The sequence below is a fragment of the Scyliorhinus torazame genome, chromosome 5 (assembly GCF_047496885.1).
Source record: "Scyliorhinus torazame isolate Kashiwa2021f chromosome 5, sScyTor2.1, whole genome shotgun sequence".
NCBI classification, from domain to species: Eukaryota; Metazoa; Chordata; class Chondrichthyes; order Carcharhiniformes; family Scyliorhinidae; genus Scyliorhinus; species Scyliorhinus torazame.
The window spans coordinates 146,864,438-146,885,729 of NC_092711.1; the positions used below are offsets into that span (position 1 = coordinate 146,864,438).

The 21,292-nt window shown below is 43.9% G+C and overlaps 1 long non-coding RNA gene across 1 annotated transcript; it reads left to right on the forward strand.

Moving 5' to 3' along the window:
* The first annotated feature begins 231 nt into the window (after positions 1–231).
* LOC140422004 (uncharacterized) lies at positions 232–14,058 on the forward strand. The gene is made up of 2 exons (XR_011947218.1): positions 232–306; positions 5,861–14,058. It is a non-coding gene; the product is annotated as an uncharacterized lncRNA (long non-coding RNA).
* The last annotated feature ends 7,234 nt before the right edge of the window (positions 14,059–21,292 follow it).

Sequence of the window (21,292 nt, forward strand, 5' to 3'; positions counted from 1 at the left end):
AACAAGGGAGAAAAAACCCGACAACAGAACTTCCTCGAGACAAGGTTTCCAGGCAACCGGCTGACGGCCAGAACGAGAAGCCAATCGGTGATCTCCCCTGCCCACGACTGCGCATGTCCACGGGAGAGGGGAGGCTGCGCATGTGCAAGGGTTAGCCCGCCTCCTGACCTTTTACCTGAGGTATTGACCAATGGTAAGAGTTGGAGGACCAGAAGGACTTTGGCTTTCTGGCAAGTGGCTTAGGACGGTTGTTAAGGTTTTGATTGAGAACCCCTTGGGTACCAGGGGGTGATTACACCTTTCCAGGTGGTTTCTCGTGTGTAGTGGGTGTTTTCGACATGATGCTGTTGTTTTTGAGTGGACTGTTGATGATTGTTTCAGTGTTGTTTGAGTGGACTGTTGATGATTGTTTCAGTGTTGTAAGACTATGTTGGTTTACTACTGTCTGTTTTTTGACCGTGTTGTTGGATCGCTCAGCCGACCAATGGCCCCTTGCCGGTTGAGTCGGTTTCTACGGTTCCATGACTGAAGGCGCCTCTCTCCTCTACCACGCCCGGATGTGTGACTCTCCGGCGGTCTGTGCTCCTTGCGGAGGGAGCCTCTCCTCCGGTGTGTTGGCTGCCGGGCTGGGGAGGGGGAGGGGTAAGGGTGAATGAAGTAGCCGCTTGCTGAATTTCTCTGGCGGGCGGCTTGGGACTGTTGTTTGCGTTGAACTGGGGACCCCTTTCAGGGGGGTGACGGACAGGGGGTGATCGAGTCGGACGTGGGCGGCTCCGTATTTAGTAAATGTTTCTTTTCGATATGTTGTTTCTTTTCGGTTGTTTCTGTTCATACTGCCTTTGTCTGTTGATAAACGTCTGTCGTTGTTTTCGTATCCTGTAACGGCTTTTTGTTATATCATAGTTGAAATGTGTCACAACTTTGTGTCCTGTGATTAACTTTATTCTGTAAATCTTTTAAAGGTGTATTGAGGCCTTGTGATTGTTTTTGGTACGTAACTGTTTAAAACATGTATTTAGGCCCCGTGCCTCGTGGTTTTTCTTTGCTTTAGAACGGTCGTATTGTGTCGGGGCCTTGTGCCTCGCGGCTGTTTGTGTTGTGTTTGGGGATTGTTACTTTGAAATGTATTTAGGCCCTGTGCCTTGAAATTGTTTTTTGTAACTGTTGAATTGTGATTACAATAAAATATTTGAAGGGAAAGGAAGTGAATCCAGGGAGGGTTACAGGCTCTGGAAACCTTGGCCCAGGTCTCTCTCTTTATCTTAAAGTCATTGACATCCTTTGCTCCCTCAGCTTGACACATTTGTTGAGACCTTCTCAGAAGCCCAAATACGACATTCATGAACCCTGCCGCTGCCCAGCTTGCAATGTAATTAGGAGCCAATTTAGCTCAGCTGGTTAGTGATGCAGAGCGAGGTCAGACTGGTCCTCCCTCATGATTGTTGGAAGGAGGGCAGCACGGTGGTGCAGTGGTTAGCACTGCTACCTCACGGCGCCGAGGTGCCAGGTTTGATCCCGGCTCTGGGTCACTGTCCGTGTGGAGTTTGCACATTCTCCCCGTGTTTGTGTGGGTTTCTCCCCCACAACCCAAAGATGTGCAGTGGAGGTGGATTGGCCAAGCTAAATTGTCCCTAAATTGGAAAAAATGAATTGGGTACTCTAAATTTAAAAAAAAAAAATGATTGTCGGAAGGATGCCTCCAGCTTTCTCGCCAAAACATTAGATAGCAGTTTCAAGTCAACATTCAAAAGAGAGATTGGCTGATAAGAGACACACTCCCATGATCCTTGTCCGCTTCAGAATCAAACAGACATAAGCCTCAGAAAGAGTCGATGGCAGCATACTTGAGTCAAAGTGATAATACATAGCCACAAATAGATCCAACAGTAAATCCTCAAATCCCTTATAAAACCCACACCCACAGCCATGTGGTCCCAGCGCTTTACCTGGCTGAAGCTCCTCCATGGTCTTTGACATCGCTTCCCTAGAAAGAGTAGCATTAAGAGCCTCACGTTGACTTTCTGAGGCCTCCGGGAGATTCAAGGAAGAGAAATAATGCTCCACACTGCCAATATATCACCAGACTGCTCAGACTTGTATAATCCTGCATAGGACTCCTGAAATTCCTCTTTATTTCCTCCGTCTTCGTGACCCTTTTCCCTCTGCCAAGCTGCACAGAGAAAATCGCTCCAAAGTCGGCCTCTGTATTTGCTCCGGTTACTCCCAAACTTGCTTTACACGTCTGGAGGGGGATATTCCAGGAGCCGAGTTAACGGAAGAACTCAAACTCTTCCTTAAAATGTGTAGTAAATGAAGTCCTCTTATCAGGAAGGCATCAAACCTCCACTTTCTCGACCTGGGGGTGAGCCCTCGAGCAGAAGCTCCAGAAAAATGGGGGGTTGGTCCAAAATTATAATGTTTCTGATGTTGCAGGAGGACATCAGGAGTAGGATCGTCTTCGGCACAAAAGTCGTTGATTCTAGTATGACATTGATGTGGGGCTGGAAAGAACATAAAATCTCCGCCCCTCAGGTGCAAAGTTTTCCAAACATCCACATAACCCACCTCCTCACAAGCCGAGGCTACACCCTAGCTTGAAGAGTGGGGTTTCTTGGTAACCGGGAGCTTATCTACCAGAGGATTGAAGTGGCAGTTGAAGTCGCCAACGACAAAAATGTTAGTTGGAGCTAACTCTGCCAAATCCACAAAAGCCTTGGCAATTAACTCCGGGAGTAATTCGGGGATCCATAAACATTCATTATTGAACCAACATCGCCATGCACCGAGCCTCTAATGATCACATCTATCTGCTTTGTCCTTGGTGCAGGTTTCAACCTTAAAAGGGATATTTTTATTCATAAAGATTGCCACACCCCTGCTACTTGATGAAACAGAGGCGAAGAAAAACCTGCCTCACCCAATCCTGCCTCAATTTAAAGTGTTCCTCATCACAGAATCCCTACAGTGCAGAAGGAGGCCATTCGGCCCATGTCTGCACCTGCCTTTGAAAGAGCACTCTCCTTAAGGCCATGCACCAGCCTATCCCAGTAACCCTACCCAACTTTTTTGAACACTAAGGGGCAATGTAGCATGGCCAATCCACCTAATCTGCGCATCTTTGGACTGTGGGAGGAAACCAGAGATCCCGGAGGAAACCCACAAAGACACTGGGAGAATGTGCAAACTCCACACAGCCAGTCACCCGAGGCCGGAATTGAACCCGAGACCCTGGAGCTCTGATGCACCAGTGCTAACCACCGTGTCGACCCCAATTGAGTTTCATCTAGATGTGTTTCCTGGAATAAAGCTATGTCAACTTTCTCCTTAAGAAAGGAGACAATCATTTTCCTTCTGATAGGGCGATGAATGCCCCATACATTCCCCGAGAAAATTTGATGATTAACTGTCGCCATTAGTTAGGCGACAGAGAGAACCGGAACAGATTTTCACACCACAATCGTGCGTGCGCCATTACCCCCTCGTCCAACTCACTTTACACCAGAGGCACCAAAGTTTCCCCAAACTGCTCCTTTCACGGATAAGTCAACAACACATAAACCCTCTCATAATAACAAAAATACAAAAGAATCGCGACCACAATAGATCCAAGGGGACATTCCTCAGTACTTTGTGTTGCCCTATTATGTATTTTCTTTTATTCCCTTTTCTTCTCATGTACTTAATGATCTGTTGAGCTGCTCACAGAAAAATACTTTTCACTGTAACTCGGTACACGTGACAATAAACAAATCCAATCCAATAAGACTGAGGACCCGGAGGATTAATGCCCACGGCCAGACTGTCGTTACCCTCAGGATACCTTCTCCAAAATGAGGAGAAGAAAAGAAGGGCCAACAAGGGATTGGAGATCAAATGTCCCTCCCGCATTTTGGACCCACCCGTGAAGACCTGCATTCATCACCACCCACCCTTCAGCAATGGCACCACTCGGTTCTGCCATGATTAACGCTCAGATAATAGAAGAAAGACGATGGATTAATAAGCACACAGCACATCTACCATAACTGAGATAAGATAATACGAGTCCCTATAACACTCGAGGGAGAAGAAAACATTCAATTGGCCCTCACAGAATAACAACTCCCTTCAACAGGATAAAAGATAACAAATTCAGACAACAAAATAGTGATAGGGAGTTAGTCCGAGCTGCAAACCATCCCTCCAAATCCTTGTCCTTCATGGATTTAACGAAGACCAGGGCAGTAGTCGGATTATTGAAAGACTTGACGGAATTTTCGGATACAATTTTCAGGGTCTCAGGATAAAGTGACATAATTCACTCCCGCAGCCTTGCGTTCCCTTCGAATTTCATTGAAGTCTCGATGCTTCATTTTCTTTGTTGCCGAAAAGTCCTGGAAGAAGGAAATCCCTCACGGAGCCAGGTCCCATCTCGTCTTACCCGTCTCCAGGACCTTCTGGTGATCTTTCTCAAGTTGTGGAAGTGAATGATTACAGGCCTGGGATGAAAACTATCCCTCGTCCTCAAAGACAGGATCCGATGCCCTTTCTCATTGGAATCGTCCAGGCTTCACATCCAGCTTGGGAAGACGTGGCAGCCGGTCCTCGAAGAACCTAACGGGAGCAACACCTTCTGGCAGGCCGACGACTCAGATGTTCTTTCTCCGACCCTCGGTTCTCCAAGTCCTCCGGGACTTCTGCCACTGGCCAGTTTTCCAGGGACTGAATTCTTGCCTCCGTCGAGGAGGCATCTTGCTCAACATTCAGGATTCTCTCCTCGGGATCATCGAGTCTCTTCGTGGTGTTTTGCAGCTCAGCCTCATGAGCTCACAGATATTGCATCAGCACACTCAGCCTCTGGTCAGTAACACGGATGATAGTAATAATAATAATCTTTATTGTCACATGTAGGCTTACATTAACACTAATGAAGTTACTGTTAAAATCCCCTAGTCGCCACACCCCAGCACCTGTTCGGGTACACAAAAACGAGAATTCAGAATGTCCAATTCACCTAACAGCACGTCTTTTACATAGAATTTACAGTGCAGAAGGAGTCCATTCGGCCCATCGAGTCTGCACCGGCTCTTGGAAAGAGCACCCGACCCAAGGTCCACACCTCCATCCTATCCCCATAACCCAGTAACCCAACCCAACACTAAGGGCAATTTATCATGGCCAATCCACCTAACCTGCACATTTTTGGACTGTGGGAGGAAACCGGAGCACCCGGAGGAAACCCACGCAAACACTGGGAGAATGTGCAGACTCTGCACAGACAGTGACCCAAGCCGGGAATTGAACTCGGATCCCTGGCGCTGTAAAGCAACAGTGCTAACCACTGTGCTACATTGCCTCAGTCATCAAGTAGTTTCAGGACCAACATTGATACATTTCTAGATATTGAAGATATCGAGGGATATGGGGATTAGTTTTGGAAAATGGTGCTGCGATAGATCGGCCAATGAGATTGAATGATTGAGCAGGCTTGATGGGCTGAATGGTTGACTGCAGCTCCTATTTGTTATGATCTCTGTGCCCAGGACAGAAAGCACTGAGCATGGATCTGTCAATTCGCCTGAATCGGCATCTTCAGGAGAATTGGGAGGGTGAATATTAGATACAGCAGAGTGAGAATGGAGGGAGAGTGTGTGGGATGGAGATGAAATGAAAATCGCTTATTGTCACAAGTAGGCTTCAAATGAAGTTACTGTGAAAAGCCCCTAGTCGCCACATTCCAGCGCCTGTTCGGGGAGGCTGTTACGATTTAGAGCTTTTGGGGAATGAGAGAGGAAAGAATGTTCTCCAGGAACTAGAATTGTCTGTGCTGAATTTCTATCCTTTTACTGACAATGATGTCTTTTGTAAATTGTTTTTCCAGGATATTAGAAGAGGAGGAATTACAGACAGAAGTTTCAATGATCACCTCCCAATCTCACAGTCACTCGATTCATCGATTTTAAACATCAGTGTGACTGGAAAAGCACCGAGGCACACACACCCGAGTGAGATTGTTCCAGAGCACTGTCTGTGGAAAGAACTTTAACCAGTTACACAGCCTGAAAAAACATTGCAGCATTGACAGCGGGGAGAGACCGTACACGTGTTCTGTGTGTGGTCAAGGCTTCAACTGATTGTCCAACCTGGAGAGACACGAGGACACCCAAAACACGGAGAAACCATGGAAATATGGGGACTGTGGGAAGGGATACAAAGCCCCATCTAAGCTGGAAATTCATCGACGCATTCACACTGGGGAGAGGACATTCACCTGCTCTCAGTGTGGGAAGGGATTCATTCAGGTATTCAACCTGAAGAGGCACCAGCGCCTTCACACTGGGGAGAGGCCATTCACCTGCTCTCAGTGTGGGAAGCACTTCACTCAGTTATCAAACCTGCAGACACACAAGCACGTTCACACTCGGGAGAGACCGTTCGTCTGCTCTCCGTGTGGGAAGGAATTCAGTAAATTATTCCAGCTGCAGAAACATCAGCGAGTTCACACTGGGGAGAGGCCGTTCACCTGCTCTCAGTGTGGGAACAGATTCGCTCAGTTATCCCACCTGCGGAGACATCAAGTTCACAAGTGATTACAGGGATTGGATTCTGCTGTTATTGCTGCTGTTAATCACATCCAGGACTGAACCATGTTCATTTTCACACTTGGTGAAGTGGGAGGGTTTGAGGGTTTTTCTCTGCAGGACTGGCTGGTATCACGACTTTGCTTCCAGTTGGCTGATGCTCTTTGTACCTGGGACAGCACATTTCCACTGAAATGTACCACAAACGCTGGTGAAGGACATTTATTTTATCCTGGATGGCAAATTGTGGGTTTACTGCTACTACAGGTAGATCGAAAGTAAAAACAGGAAGAATTGGAAAAAGGTATATTTCCTTGAAGGAAATATAAAAGAAATAAATCCAGAGCTTCCTGGATGGTGAGGGAGATAGAGGTGAAGATCAGAAAAATGAATTGCGCAGATGACCGATCTCAGGTAGAAATACAATGGAGAATCAGGCTGGGTATTGAAGGACCAAAGGAGAAATGGAAAATCTAAAAGAAAGGCTAGGAGCATGCATGAAAAGAGACCGGCAGCGAATATAAAGTGAAATTCCAAGGTCTTCTGTAAGTATATTATTAATAAGTTGGGAAAATAAAGAGTCCGGCTGATTAGGCTAAAAAAGGGGAACTTGCAGGTGGAGGCAAGAGAAATAGTGAAGGTTTTAAACGAGTACTTTGTATCTGTCTTTAAAAAGGAAGAAGATTCTACCCAGACCGAGGTAAGAGAGGAGGTAACTGGTGCACTTGAAGAATTAATAATTGAGAAGGAGGAGGCTTAGCTGTAGGAGACAGAGGGTGGTGACAGGCGGCTGCTTTAGTAACAGGAAGCCAGTGTCCAGTGGTGTACCACAGGGATCAGTCCCGGGTCCCCTGATGTTCATCATTTATATAAATGACAGATGACTATGTGGGGGGCAGGAACAGTAAGTTTGCGGATGACACAAAGATTGGCCGGATGGTTAACAGTGAGTTTGAGAGTCTTGGGTTACAGGAAGATATAGTCGGGATGGTTAAATGGGTGCAAAAGTGGCAGATGGAATTTAAGTCTGAAAAGTGTGAGATGATTGGAAGGAGTAATTTGACAAAGGAGTATTCAATGAATGCTTGATTCCCCAGTTCAATTCCCTGCTGGGTCACTGTCTGTGCGGAGTCTGCACGTTCTCCCCGTGTATGTGTGGGTTTCCTCCGGGTGCTCTGGTTTCCTCCCACAGTCCAAAGATGTGCAGGTTAGGTGGATTGGCCATGCTAAATTACCCTTAGTGACCAAAAAGGTTAGGAGGGGTTATTGGGTTACGGGGATAGGGTGGAAGTGAGGGCTTAAGTGTCTGTACAGACCCGATGGGCCGAATGGCCTTCTTTTGCATTGTATGTTCTATGTCTATGTTACCTATGAATGGCACCAGGATGATACCTGGGATGGAACATTTAAAGTTATGAAGAGAGATTGGACAAGCTTGGTTTGTTTTCGCTGGAGCAGCAAAGACTGAGAAGCGACCCGATAGATGCATGTAGGTTATGAGGGGCATGGACAGGGTGGGTAGGGAGCAGCTGTTCCCCTTAGTTGAAGGGTCAGTTATGAGAGGACACAAGTTCAAGGTGAGGGAAAGGGGGTTTAGAGGGGATTTGAAGAAAAACCTTTTTACCCAGAGGTTGGTGACGGTCTGGAATGCACTGACTGGGAGGATGGTAGAGGTCGGCTGCATCACATCCTTTAAAAGTACCTGGATTGGCACTTGGCCCGCCTTAATATTCAAGGCTATAGACCAAGTGCTGGCAAATGGGATTAGGTCGGCAGGTCAGGTGTTTCTCAAGTGTTGGTTCAGACACGATGGGCTGAAGGGCCTCTTCTGTTCTGTATTATTCTGTGATTCTGAGGTGGTAGAAACACCATCTTTACTGACCGTAGATGAGGCTCCAGCACCAGATGCATCCAGAGATACTGAGGGAAGTGAGTGGAAATTGCAGAGACACTAGTGATAATTTTCCAGTCTTCCTTAGACACAGGGCTGGTGCCAGAGGACTGGAGAATTATGAATGTTCCACCCTTGTTCAAAAAGGGATGCGAGGATAAAGCCGGCAACTACAGACCAGTCAGTCTGGCTTCAGTGGTAGGGAAACTTCTGGAAACTATAGTTTGGGGCTGAATCAATAGTCACTTACACAAGTGCAGGAAAATTAAGGAAAACCAGCCTGGATTCATTAGGAGAAAATTATGTTTAAATAACTTGCTGGAGTGTTTTGAGGAGGTAGCAGAGAAGGTTGATAAGGGCAGCACTGTTGATGTGGCGTATACGGATTCTCAAAAGATATTTGTCACAGAACAGACTTGTGAAGAAAAATCGAATTCATGGAATAACAGGGAAAGTCGGCACTTGGATAAGAAATTGTTGAGTGACAGGAACAGAGAATAGTGATAAATGGTTGTTTTTCAGACTGGAGGAAGGTTTGTAGTGGAATTCCCCAGGGGTCAGTTTTGGGACCCTTGATCTTCCTGATATATATTCATGACCCAGACTGGTGCTCAGGGTTTGATTGGAAACATTGTCAACTGTGATGAGGATAGTCTTGAACATCAAAGGGACATTGATAAGTTGGCGGATTGGGCAGACAAGTGGCAGATGAAGTTCAGTACACAGAAGTGTGAGAGGTGATTTATTACAGCAGGAAGACTATGGAGAGACAATATAAAATAAAGGGAAAACTCTAAAGGAGGTTCAGGAACAGAGAGACCTCTGTGTATATGTACATAAGTCATTAAAGGTGGCAGGGCATGTTGAGAGAGCAGTTAATAAAGCAGATAGTATCTTTGACTTTATTAATTGGAGAGGCGGTGACAAAGTGGTATTGTCGCTGGACGAGTAATCCAGAGACCCAGGGTGATGATCTGGGGACCTGGGTTCGAATTCCACTATGACAGGTGCAGGATTTAAACTCAATAAAATATCTGGAATTAAAAGTCTAATGATGATGATACCATTGCCAATTGTCATTAAAAGCCATCTGGTTCACTAAGGTTAGCACTGTTGCTTCAGAGCGCTAGGGTACCTCCAGGTTCGATTCCCAGCTTGGGTCACTGTCTGTGCGGAGTCTGCACGTTCTCCCTGTGTCTGCGTGGGTTTCCTTCCGGTGCTTCAGTTTCCTCCCACAAGTCACGAAAGACTTTTCGGTAAATTGGACATTCTGAATTCTCCCTCTGTGTACCCGAACAGGCGCCGGAATGTGGCGATGAGGGACTTTTCACAGTAACTTCATTGCAGTGCTAATGTTAGCCTACTTGTGAGAATAAAGATTATTATTATAAGATTGATTTCTTCCTTCATAAGTAGGAATAAAGCTTTGAAACCTGATCCTGAGTCTCTCCTGGTGGGAACTGGGTTGTCCCACAACAGTCACCATCATCATTCTCAGCCTCCGAAGATTATGTTTGATGAGTTATTTGAAAAACGCGATTCTTTCGCTGGGAACAATTCATTACATAATGATACTGAGAATCAATGCTGAAAACACCGATTAATCACCCCTGTGTATTTCCCGGGTTCAACCGCCTACGGTTACCATCCAAGACCCATATTATCATTTTCACATCACTTGTCAGCAGACATACCTTTGTTCTGGAATCTGCCACTAATATTTTGTCTATTTGAAACTCGGCCACGATGACTCCTTTGCCTCACTGTGAGTTGTCTATTTGTTACGAAAGTCCCTGAAATTAGTGTTTTCCGCAATATTTAAATCATCCTCGACCGAGTCTGAAAATACTCATAACCTTGCATTTTGCTGTTAGTGATAAAGCCATACCTAGCTTCTTTCAGGGTAAGGAAGTAACCTGTGTCCACATCAGCTTCACTGTTCCATTTCTGATATTGTTCTCCCTACGAGAAAATTGATGGAGAATCAAAGCCTGAGATTTTGCAATGTCCTCTGCCATTCTGTACCTAAACTTGTCAGCAGCAATGTGCATCTTCTCAGAGAGAGAGAGAGTAATTTTCACAATTTACATTTTAACACTTTAACATTCCTTAAACAACCACGCAGGCCGACACACGCAAAAAACCTAAAACCAAAGTCCCCCTCCTACCCCCACCCTATTTCTTAATTACCCATGTACTAAGTTCCCTGTCCTTGTCTTACACTACCATGCCTCCCATTTCCTACCCCCCTTGCTGTTGACGTTCAATTTTCCTTGAAGTCAATGAACGGCTGCCACCTACGGGCGAACCCCTGAATTGAGCCCCTCAAGGCGAACCTGCCATTGGCGAACTTTACCAGCCTGGGAAACCCTGCCATGTCGCTGACCCACATTCCTGACTTTGGAGGCTCCGAGTTCCTACATCCCAGCAGAACCCGTCTCTGACCCCCGGATCTTCCGATACCCCAAATATTGCAAATTCTGCACTCTGAGTCACCCTCCTTTCCAGGACCTCTGACATAACGTCCGCAAATCCATGCCAGTATCCCCTCAACTTCGGACACGCCCAGAACATATGTACATGGTACATCGGGCTTCCCCCACAGCGCCCGCATCTATCCTCCACTTCCTCAAAAAACCTGCTCATCCGGGCTACCGTCATGTGGGCCCTATGAACCACCTTGAACTGGATCAGGCTAAGTCTGGCACAAGACGAGGATGAATTAACTCTCGTCGGAGTCTTCCCATAATTCAATTCCCAACTCTCCTCCCAGCTCTTCTTCCCACTTCCTCTTCACCTCCCCGATAGGGACTCCTTCCCACTCCATCAACTGCTTGTATATCTCCAAGACCCTCCCCTCCCCAACCCCCCCATTTTTGACATCACCTTATCCTGTAGTCTCCTCGGGGAGGTGAGGAAAGCTTGGAACCTGCCTCCGATCAAAGTCCTGAACCTGTAGGTACTTCTTTAATGTTTCTAAGTACCATGCAGCATCAGGTGTGATGAATGCTCACCAAATATTTATCTCGTGAATTAAAATGCTGTTTTCCCCATGTCTTATAAAAAGCCACTGAGCAACGTCTGTTGTATATTTCTGGTCCATCCTAGTCCTCCCTACGTGTCACACAACAAAGATAGCCATCTGACCCAGGAGGCAGAATGTCTTGTTGACAGACTGACTTAAGATTCTGTTCGCTGTACACTGTCCCCATCCCTCTACACTGTCCCCATCCCTCCAGGTTCTGTTCAGCAAATCAAATTATTCAGACTTAAAACGCTCAGAAAGCCAATCTGTCCTGCAAGGAACTCAAGTTAGAATAATTCCCAAACTTTTTTTTTAAAATTCTTGTTTTCCAATTAAGGGGCAATTTGGCGTGGCCTGTCCACCTAGCCTGCACATCTTTGGGTTGTGGGGGTGAGACCCAGACAGACGCGGGAGGAGTGTGCGGGCTCCACATGGACGGTGACCTGGGGGCCGGGATCGAACCTGGGTCCTCGGCGCCGTGAGGAAGCAGTGCTAACCAATAATTCCCAGTCTTTATGAAACGATACATCCTCCAACTTAGTTAGAACAATGTAACAGGAGGAATATTAACCAAAAGATTAAAAGGTTATTGTGCAAGATTGTGTAATCAAATCAGACAGCATCTATACACAGAGGTAAGTAACCCACAGCTGAAGAGAAAGGTCAAGCCTTCGACATTTTAAATTCATAAAGTGGTGGGAGACATGGTTAGAGTAAACACTCAATATCACCAAGATATCGAATCATGAGTGGATTTGAAACAAAGGTGGAGTTACATTATGTGGAATGAGCTGGAGTGGAGCAGTTGCTGAGAGGAAATTTAATTATGAAAATGACTAGTCAACATGTGATCAAACACAAGATGGAAAATGGATTGCAGTGGAGGTAAAGGGGAGAAGAAATAAAAATCATGCTGAAGAGAAGACTGCCTTCAAAATGATGAGCAATCCTGACAGCGATGGGGCAGTGAATTAAGCAAAACCGAAAAGGAATGATAATCTTTATTAATGTCACAAGTAGGCTTATATTAACACTGCAATGAAGCTACTGTGAAAATCCCCCAGTCGCCACATTCTGACACCTGTTCGGGTACACACAGGGAGAATTCAGAATGTCCAATTCACCTAACAAGAATGTCTTTCGGAACTTTTGGGTGGAAACCCACACAGACACAGGGAGAACGTGCAGACTCCACACAGACAGTGACCCAAGCCGGGAATTGAACCCAGGTCACTGGTGCTGTGAAGCAACAGTGGTAACCACTGTGCTACCGTGTCACCAATAAGGAAAATAATGCAGGCACAGAAAATCTAAAGTAGAAAATAGAAAGACGTAGCCGCTTAATCAACATCTGTGGAAAAGACAAAAGAAAGACAAAAGTAGGATTAATGTTTCAGATGTCTGTTGTCTTTATTGAATTTTGATTATGCATCCAAAGCTGGTTAGTATTCAACAGCATACTACAAGTTTATTTTTGATTTAAAGTAATCTCACCTCATGGAGTCAGAAGCATAACATTTTTTGTCAGGAAACTGCAGCTGCGGTTCTCATTTTAAATCCGATGTCACTGATAATATATTAGCGTGCGGTTTGTGCACTCTTATGCTTGTTGCATTGAGGCTTGACTATGTGATGAAGCTGGCAATGAACTGACAAAATCATGGTTAATCTCAGCATCTGGAAGTTGTTGAGACGGTGGAAGATAAGAATGTGTCTCTACTATATCGTATTACTAATTGTAATTCTGTTGGATGTATACGTAAATATTGTCGATTTTCGCGTATTTTTACTCTTAAGCAATGCTTTTGAAACAGCTCTCCTTGGCATACAATTGTCAGAACAAATACTGATTTACTGCCATACACTTTTTCATAGTTTTAAATTAAATTTAAGTCTTGTTACAGAGTCTATGGGGACCTCTTTTACAGCTGATTTCTGTTTTGTGCCAAACTTAAAAATTTGCCTTTCACCACCAAGGTGCTCAGAATTTGGACTCGGTTTAATAACTAGATTTGTCAGGAATCCATTATGTACGGAATATTTTTAGCTTTTTACTATGGAGAAAGCGAGAAAGACTGAGCATAAAGGTGTAAGTGGTCACATGATAGTTATCTCGACAGATATTTGTGTGAAGTATAATGAATGCTATGTCATCAAAATCTCGTAACGTATAATCTAAATTTGTAATGCATAAAGATTGCATTTGTATGGTGCTTTTTTTCTTCAGGTCGTTGCAAAGTGCTTTGCAGCTTTTTAAGTGTAGGTTGATTTCCATTCAGCAAGGATTTACCATCAGCAAACAAACTAATGACCTCATTCCCTCTTGGAACTACTGACGGGCAGGAATGTTGGCCAGAACACTAGGAGAGCACTGCTCTTTTCTTAAAATAATGCCACAACATCATTTAGATCCACTTCAACAGGCAGTCAAGGCCTCTGCTAATATCTCATCCAGAAGACTACACTTCAGAAATATAACGCATTCGGTCAGCCCAGCTCAAGCCTAAAATGGAGCTTGAACCTCTATATCTGAGATGTGACTTGTGATAAGCTGATACTAAATAAATGTTTGTGCTTTGTGGCGTTGGAGTTATTTTTGTCATACTCGGGGGGGGGGGGGGGGGGTAGCATTTGAAAGTATACTCCCCGGTATTTCTGCTTTCGTTTTGAAATTCTTTACCGCTTACTCCTTAGGGGACTGCGCCGTTGGATACTCCAAATCTGACATTGGTCCTGATAGGTGCAGCAGTGTAATTCATGGTGACTCATGATATCTTCAAAATTATATTCCTTAGCATGATCCCTTTTTACTACCCCATCTTCAACATGGGAAGTGCCGCAATTTCATCTGATACCCCAGAAAAGCTGAGTTTAGAGAGTAGCACATGCACTTGCGTGACTTTTGGTTTCATCTCCTAAAACTAATGTATGCAGAATAAACTACTGAAAAAATGTTAGTGACTCGCAAGTGAGGAAATAACAAAGGTGAATTGAGAGAAGCAGAGGGGTATGGGGCAGAAAATAAGGTGTTTCAGTGGTTTATGTTCTTATCGAAAACAGCATCTAAAACAATCCGATCTTGAAACTCCTGACAAGTCAGATTGGAGGTTTGCAACTTTTCAGCTGTGGTTCTCTATTTATCCTTAAATACAAATTGCATTTGTGTATTTTAGTTTTGATACTAACATTTTTTTTTAAAATTACCCACCTAGTTAGATCTGAAACAAAAATGTGTTTGTGTATGAACTTCAATCATGTTATTAGAAAACCTATCGGGATAGTAATGCTGCATTAGCATGAGATGGCATTGTTTTCACATAAGTTTCTCAAAGTACCAGTGTTATTCATTTGTGGAGGGGCACCACAGATGAGTGTGAATCCGATCTCTCCAAGTGCATTTCTGGCAAGGATCATTGGATCAGGCGGCAACCTCAGCTAATTTCCTTGCTCGACTTCCAATTTGTGCACACCGCTCTGAATATAATTTGTGTGTCAGATCAACATGTCAGTATGTGTCGCATAGCTGCCTTAGCAGCATTGTTCAATGGTACCAACATTTCCTAACTTGTAAGCAGTTCCTTTTCCATGGGTGTCACTGCTTCCAGATAGTCCACGATTTGTGACCTATCAATTTAAGTACATGAGGAAATGAAAGACAATAAGATGGCTATACAAATGTTGAAAGAAGTGCTTGGCTATATAACATGTCAGTGCTTCCCAGACTTTGCTGCTGAGAGTCCAATTTAAGGTTTCACGTTTGGTGCAACCCCAGAGTTTAAAAACTGGTGGCGTGGGGGACAGGGGAGCAACTTGTTGAGTGGGGTAGGGGTTCAAATAGCAGGGATACAGGCACAAAAGATACTAAGACGTGTACTATTTTGCAGGCTATGGTGTCCGTAATAGGGCCTCAGAGTTCATTTGGGTTAGGCTAAAAAAACAAATTGTGCATATTTACAGGGACCTCGCAGCCAATCCCAGGACAGTCAAATCTGAGTCTCAACTGGGGGATTGTGATCAGGACCCTTCACAAAATTTTGACACTTTGTAATTAAACAGATCTTGGAACAACTATTTGATGCTTAAATGGAAAATGTTGGAACCGGGGCAGGCGGCATCTTTGAGGAGAGAAACGGTCAGCGTTTCGTGTTGACGACTTTTTGTTACATCTGGAAAAAGTTACAGATAGAACAATTTAAAGATACACAGTAAGTACACAGCCAGAAAAAGAGCAAGGTTGAGTCAGAAGGGAGTAAAAATCAAAAGATACGGTCTGTGATAAGATGGATGGCAGGACATATTAAATGACAAATGGGGTATGATGGTGCAAGACAAAAGGCATTGATAATGACACAAGTAAAGAAACAAAAGCTAAGTCTGCAGGAACTATAATGACATTACCCAATTGTGTGAGGGGGTAAAAATAGGATCTTGTATGAAAGATGTGTTATGAACCCAGTTGAATTAACTGAACGGGAAGATCCCAGACTGGAACCCTGGCTCAAAAGACTGTAACCGTTATTTTTTTAAATAAAAGGTGGAGGAATAGAGTCACAGTATCACTGAAGTTTTAATAAGAAAAAAACATTTCGTAAACATGAAAAAATTGGATAATACAACATACCTTTCTTCCCCTAATCTTAACAATTACACAGATTTTAGGATTAACACTGATTACAAAACGCATTAATCTACAATTATCTCAACACAAAGTCCCTTTTAAGCACACAAGACTGGGAAAATGCACTCTCCACTCTGAACCCCAAGTGAATGTTTGTGTATTCCTCCTCAGAATCCCCTCAGATGACTGTCACATGAGAGTTTCTAAACTCCACTCCCAAAAACAAGCTTTAAAATCTTCTCTCATAACAATGCTTTCCCTTGGCATTTTGCTTCCGAAATCGAGACCAGGTTTTCTAAATGAAACTTTTAAACAAAGCTTCTGCTCCACTTTTAACAGCGAATGCAGTCCAGGATTTTACACCAACCCCTTTAGATTTATTTGTCTTGACTGCTGTGCAAACTGTTCACACTTGCTTTAACTCTCTATTCCCACTGTATTAAAATGGCATTAGATGTTTGTTTTAACTTTGAAGGCTGAGGGTGGCATGGTGGTGCAGTAGTTAGCACTGGCGCTTCACAGCGCTGAGGACCCGGGTTCGATCCCAGCCCCGGGTCACTGTCCGTGTGGAGTTTGCACATTCTCTGTGTCTGAATGGGTCTTATCCAAAAACCCAAAGATGTGCAGGTCAGGTGGATTGGCCACCCTAAATTTCCCCTTAATTGGAAAAAATAATTGGGTGTTTTAATTTTATTTTTTAAAAACTGCTATCCCATTTTAAATCTGGTTACTGGAATTGTCTCTAATGCAGAACACTGTTTAATCTTCCTTGAATTCTTCTGAAAGATACCTTGGTCTCTGTTCACTACTTAGACTTCTTGGACACTTCTCTTAATTTCTCTGGTTTCCTTAACAAGCAGCTCTTTAGATCTCTGCACTTGTTTTCTTAACCATCATGTCATGCCATGGCTTTTCTTCTCGCAAAGCTGAGGGAGATGGTCCCTCTCTAGCCTTCTAAACCAACTGCTTCTGGCAGAGCTATAAGAGCTGCCTGCTCTCTCACTAATCTCCAACTGCCATGAAATTAATTGAACTAAAATTTAAAAGCTTTACCTTTTATAAGACCCCAGTTTCTGGACAACACCTACATGCTTGTGCCTTTTATTTATTCTTCATGAGTAGCCCTCTTCCATCATGAATCTAACTATAGGGTCTACCCTTCCAGACAGAAACATTAAATTAAACACACTTAAACCTATACCTTATTTCTAATGTTTACCAATACAATATTAATTTCCCTTAAAACTCCCTTTGTTTTCCCAACTGCCACTGCTGACAGTGCAGTACTCCCTCAGTACTGCATTGATAGAGTCAGCCCAGAATTTGTTCTTCAGGCTCTGGAGTCGGGTTTGAACCTATAACCTATGAGAAATCTTAACTCTTTACCCGTCAGTCTGGCCTTAATAAAACTCGAGATGGATTTGCAGGCATAGCATTAGTTATTTTTATTTGACTTGCAAGTCTGACTCGTTTCACAGAAACCTAGGACACAACTAGTCTCCTAGCTATCCAGAATCGAGTGATTCTGTAGAACAAATAAATCTCTACTGATACATTCAAATGGCATCAAGTTTCACATACACGATTCCCATAGGTCATCCTATACCCCTCCTGACCTGGCCAGGCATCCTAATTGGCTCACTTCCCATCCCTTCCTCTGGCCCCCTATTACCCAGCATCCTTTTCTCCTCCTTAGCTGGACACCCCTCCCCCTTGCTTTGCCATGCGTTCTGAAATCCTTTGTCTGTGAACTAACCTGAATTAGACCCGCCTACATCTACATTACAGTAACTAATATCTTTAAAGTAACTATTTTATATCATATTCTTCACCTGTTGGCTCGGACATAAGAGTACTAACCACTGAACCAAATCTGATGCCTAATACCATGTCTCAGTTCTGTTTTTCATGGGTGTGGTGGTGTTGATTCTTTTGATAAAGCTTTTTGATCTTGAGCTGTATTTGACTTGATTTCTCACTTGGAGATTTTGACCAGTTGTTTGGCTGATATGATGTTATAGATAAATTGTTTGAGATATATTTCTCCATGTTTAAGAAATCAAATTTATTGCATTTTAAAAATCTGAGAGCCTAAAACCAGTGGTAAAAAAAATCAAGTTTACTGAATATTGGAAACAAGTTAGAAATTAAAAGCAATTTTAATTTGTACGTATGGACTAATTTGTATCTAAAACTTGATTTCAAAACTAAGTGAATAAACAGTAACTTACTCAAATCATTGCTGATATTAGCTTATAATCAACACCGAGGTGGAGGCAGAGAAAGCTGTAGGGTTTTAAAAGGGGATTAAATGTTGACATGTGGGGTATAAACTGAATAAATACAGCACAGGAACAGGCCCTTCGGCCCTTAAAGCCTGCACCGGTCACGAAACCACCCTTGGCCAAAACCCTCAGCACTTCCTAGTACCATAATCCTTTGAGGGGAAACATATTTTTTGTCCCAGTTACTAATTTACATTCATGTGATATGTTTTGTATTTGTGCCACTGGTGTGTGAGTTTAAAATTTTTTTTTGAAATGTTGCTTCTGATTTTGTCCATTGTATTTTTGCATATCCTGTGAACTGTTAGTGGTGAATGCAATGCAAACTGGGTGTTATTGATATTGGCGGGCCTTGTCTGTGTTACGTGTTAGTTATTTGCTGTAATTTTTCTGCTGCAGGCATCTGTATGCAAACTGTATTGCTGGTGTGTATTTATGTATTTTAAATCTGTTGTTTGAATGCTTTTCATGTTTGTGGCTGTCCATGATACCTGGTGTGTGTGTGGATGTCAAGAAGCTCCCCAAAATAGCAAATCCAGACATAATGAAAAAGGTGGCAAGCTGTGAAGCTTAATATACTAGGCAACAAGTGCAAATAAATTGAGGCATCAGGTAGACTGATCTCATTAGTGTCTAAAGTCAAATTAAAATAATTTGCATGTTAAATTTACCTCCATCAGATGTGCATTAGAAATGTTGACTCGTCACACGTCTGAAATTTCAATCATGTGCACAGATTTTTGCAAAATCATAAATCCAGTAGAGAGCTCAGGAGAGACATTGCCCAGGGAGTAGTTACAAATGGGAACTTGCCACTAGTAGTTAGGGAGATTTGTTTAGATGCAACTAAAAGGAAGCCAGGCAAGCACGACTGAGAAATGAGTCTGGAGGGAGAAAGAAATTTTGCTGATAGGGTGGAAGGAGGCGCATAAATGCCAGCATATACCAGTTCACAGAATATTTACAGTGCCGAAAGGGCCATTCGGCCCATTGAGTCTGGAAAAAGTCACCCCACTCCCCTGCATTATTCCAGTAACCTTGCACATTCATCCTTTTCAGATAGCAGTCCACTTCCCTTTTGAATACCTCAATCAAGCCTAACTGAAAGAACAGGTCCACAAAAATTATAATCCCTGGATTATTACCCAAACCACGTGCAAATTGGCATAGGAATGAGAGAATTAGGGAATAAACAAGTGGTAGAGGGGTTCCATTTCATGGGGCACTGGCCATCTGTACCGTTGGGATGATCTCCATCTGAACCAATCTGAGACCAGTGTTCTAATGGAAAGGATAAATAGGGTGGTTACAAGGACCCTGGAACTGCAGCTAGTGGCAAAATTGCAAGTATACTGGTTAAACCAAAAGAAAATAATCAACAAGCAAATAAAGCATCAGTGCTGAGAGACAGGTTAGGGGGAATAGTCCAGTTATGAGTCCTATATACTAATGTACAGAATGTAAGAAATAAACTAGAGGAGATGCAGGCGCAAATGCAAATTGAAGATTATGATGTAGTTGTTATTGCAGAGACATAGCTGCAGGATGGTCGGGACTGGGAACTAAACATACCTGGTTATAAAGTTTCCAGGAAGGGCAGGGAAGATGGCAGAGTGGGCGGAGTAGTCTTACTGATTATATTCTCCCTCCCCATTGAGGTGAAAGTATTTCTAATGAGAGGAAAGCATCCAGTGGAGACCATGTGGCTGGAACTGAGGAACAAAAAGGATCTAAAACTGTAATCAGTATTGTGTATCAATCCCCTGGTGTGGTGATATGCGCATCGGCATATCTATGTGTACTAGACAGAGTTTTTTTTTTAAATTTAGAGTACCCAATTCATTTTTTCCAATTAAGGGGCAATTTAGCATGGCCAATCCATCTAGCCTGCACATTGTTGGGTTGTGGGGACGAAACCCACACAGACAGGGGGAGAATGTGCAGGCTCCACACTGACAGTGACCCAGAGCTGAGATCGAACCTGGGACCTCGGCGCCGTGAGGCAGCAGGGTTAACCCACTGCGCCACCGTGCTGCCCTGACCTAGACAGAGTTGTTTGTACATAGCAATGCATGGTTACCATCCAGCGGGTCAAGAATAAATACTTATAGTAATCATATCTTCGAGTTCTATGTGTACTGTCATGATCAGGAAAGCCATAGAACACAACACCTGGTAGCAGTTCTGCAGTGTGTAGCCACCTAAATTGGCCAACTCCCGATTTAAAATGGCGAACGGCAAAGGCTGAAGGGAAATTCAGCCAACGCCAGCAGAAACCAGCAGGTGCAGGTTTGCTGTGTATTAAAACTCTGCAAAAGCCCAGACAGCATCGATACCAGCGGCCATCAGCATGATGATAATGTAGCAGCCATCTACATTCTAATGAGCAATCCCCGGGAACAATAGCAACATTTGGGACACATAAAACTAAGCCAGACTGCCCGGCGCCAGCAGGAGCCAACACAAAAGAGGTTAACGGACACCTCAAGACCGCCCATCGATCAGGGAAACGCTCCAGTATTGGAGAAATCGAACCAAGCGATTGGAACAAAGTCCAATCACCTAGAACCAGGTACAGGGTCCACCCCGAAAGACGGGATGCCCCTGGGGACTATAAAGTTAAGCCCCCAAGTTCAACTCGCTCTCTTCGTCCTGCCCGGGTCACCCAACAATGCGAACCAACCTTGACTGTGACCGGTGCAGTGACCACCGAAAGAAGTAAGTCTTAACTTAATGCTCGCTACGAGATAGGCGCTCCTAGCTACCAATCTGTACCAACTTCGAATCCCGCAGACTCAGAACCCGAACGAAAGGCTATTTGTTCCCCTGACCTGGTGGGCCAGTCCGAAGTTAAGTATAGGCCTGTTAGTTGTAGAAGTAGCTTAGACGTAGAATTTGTGCATGAGTAGCGAT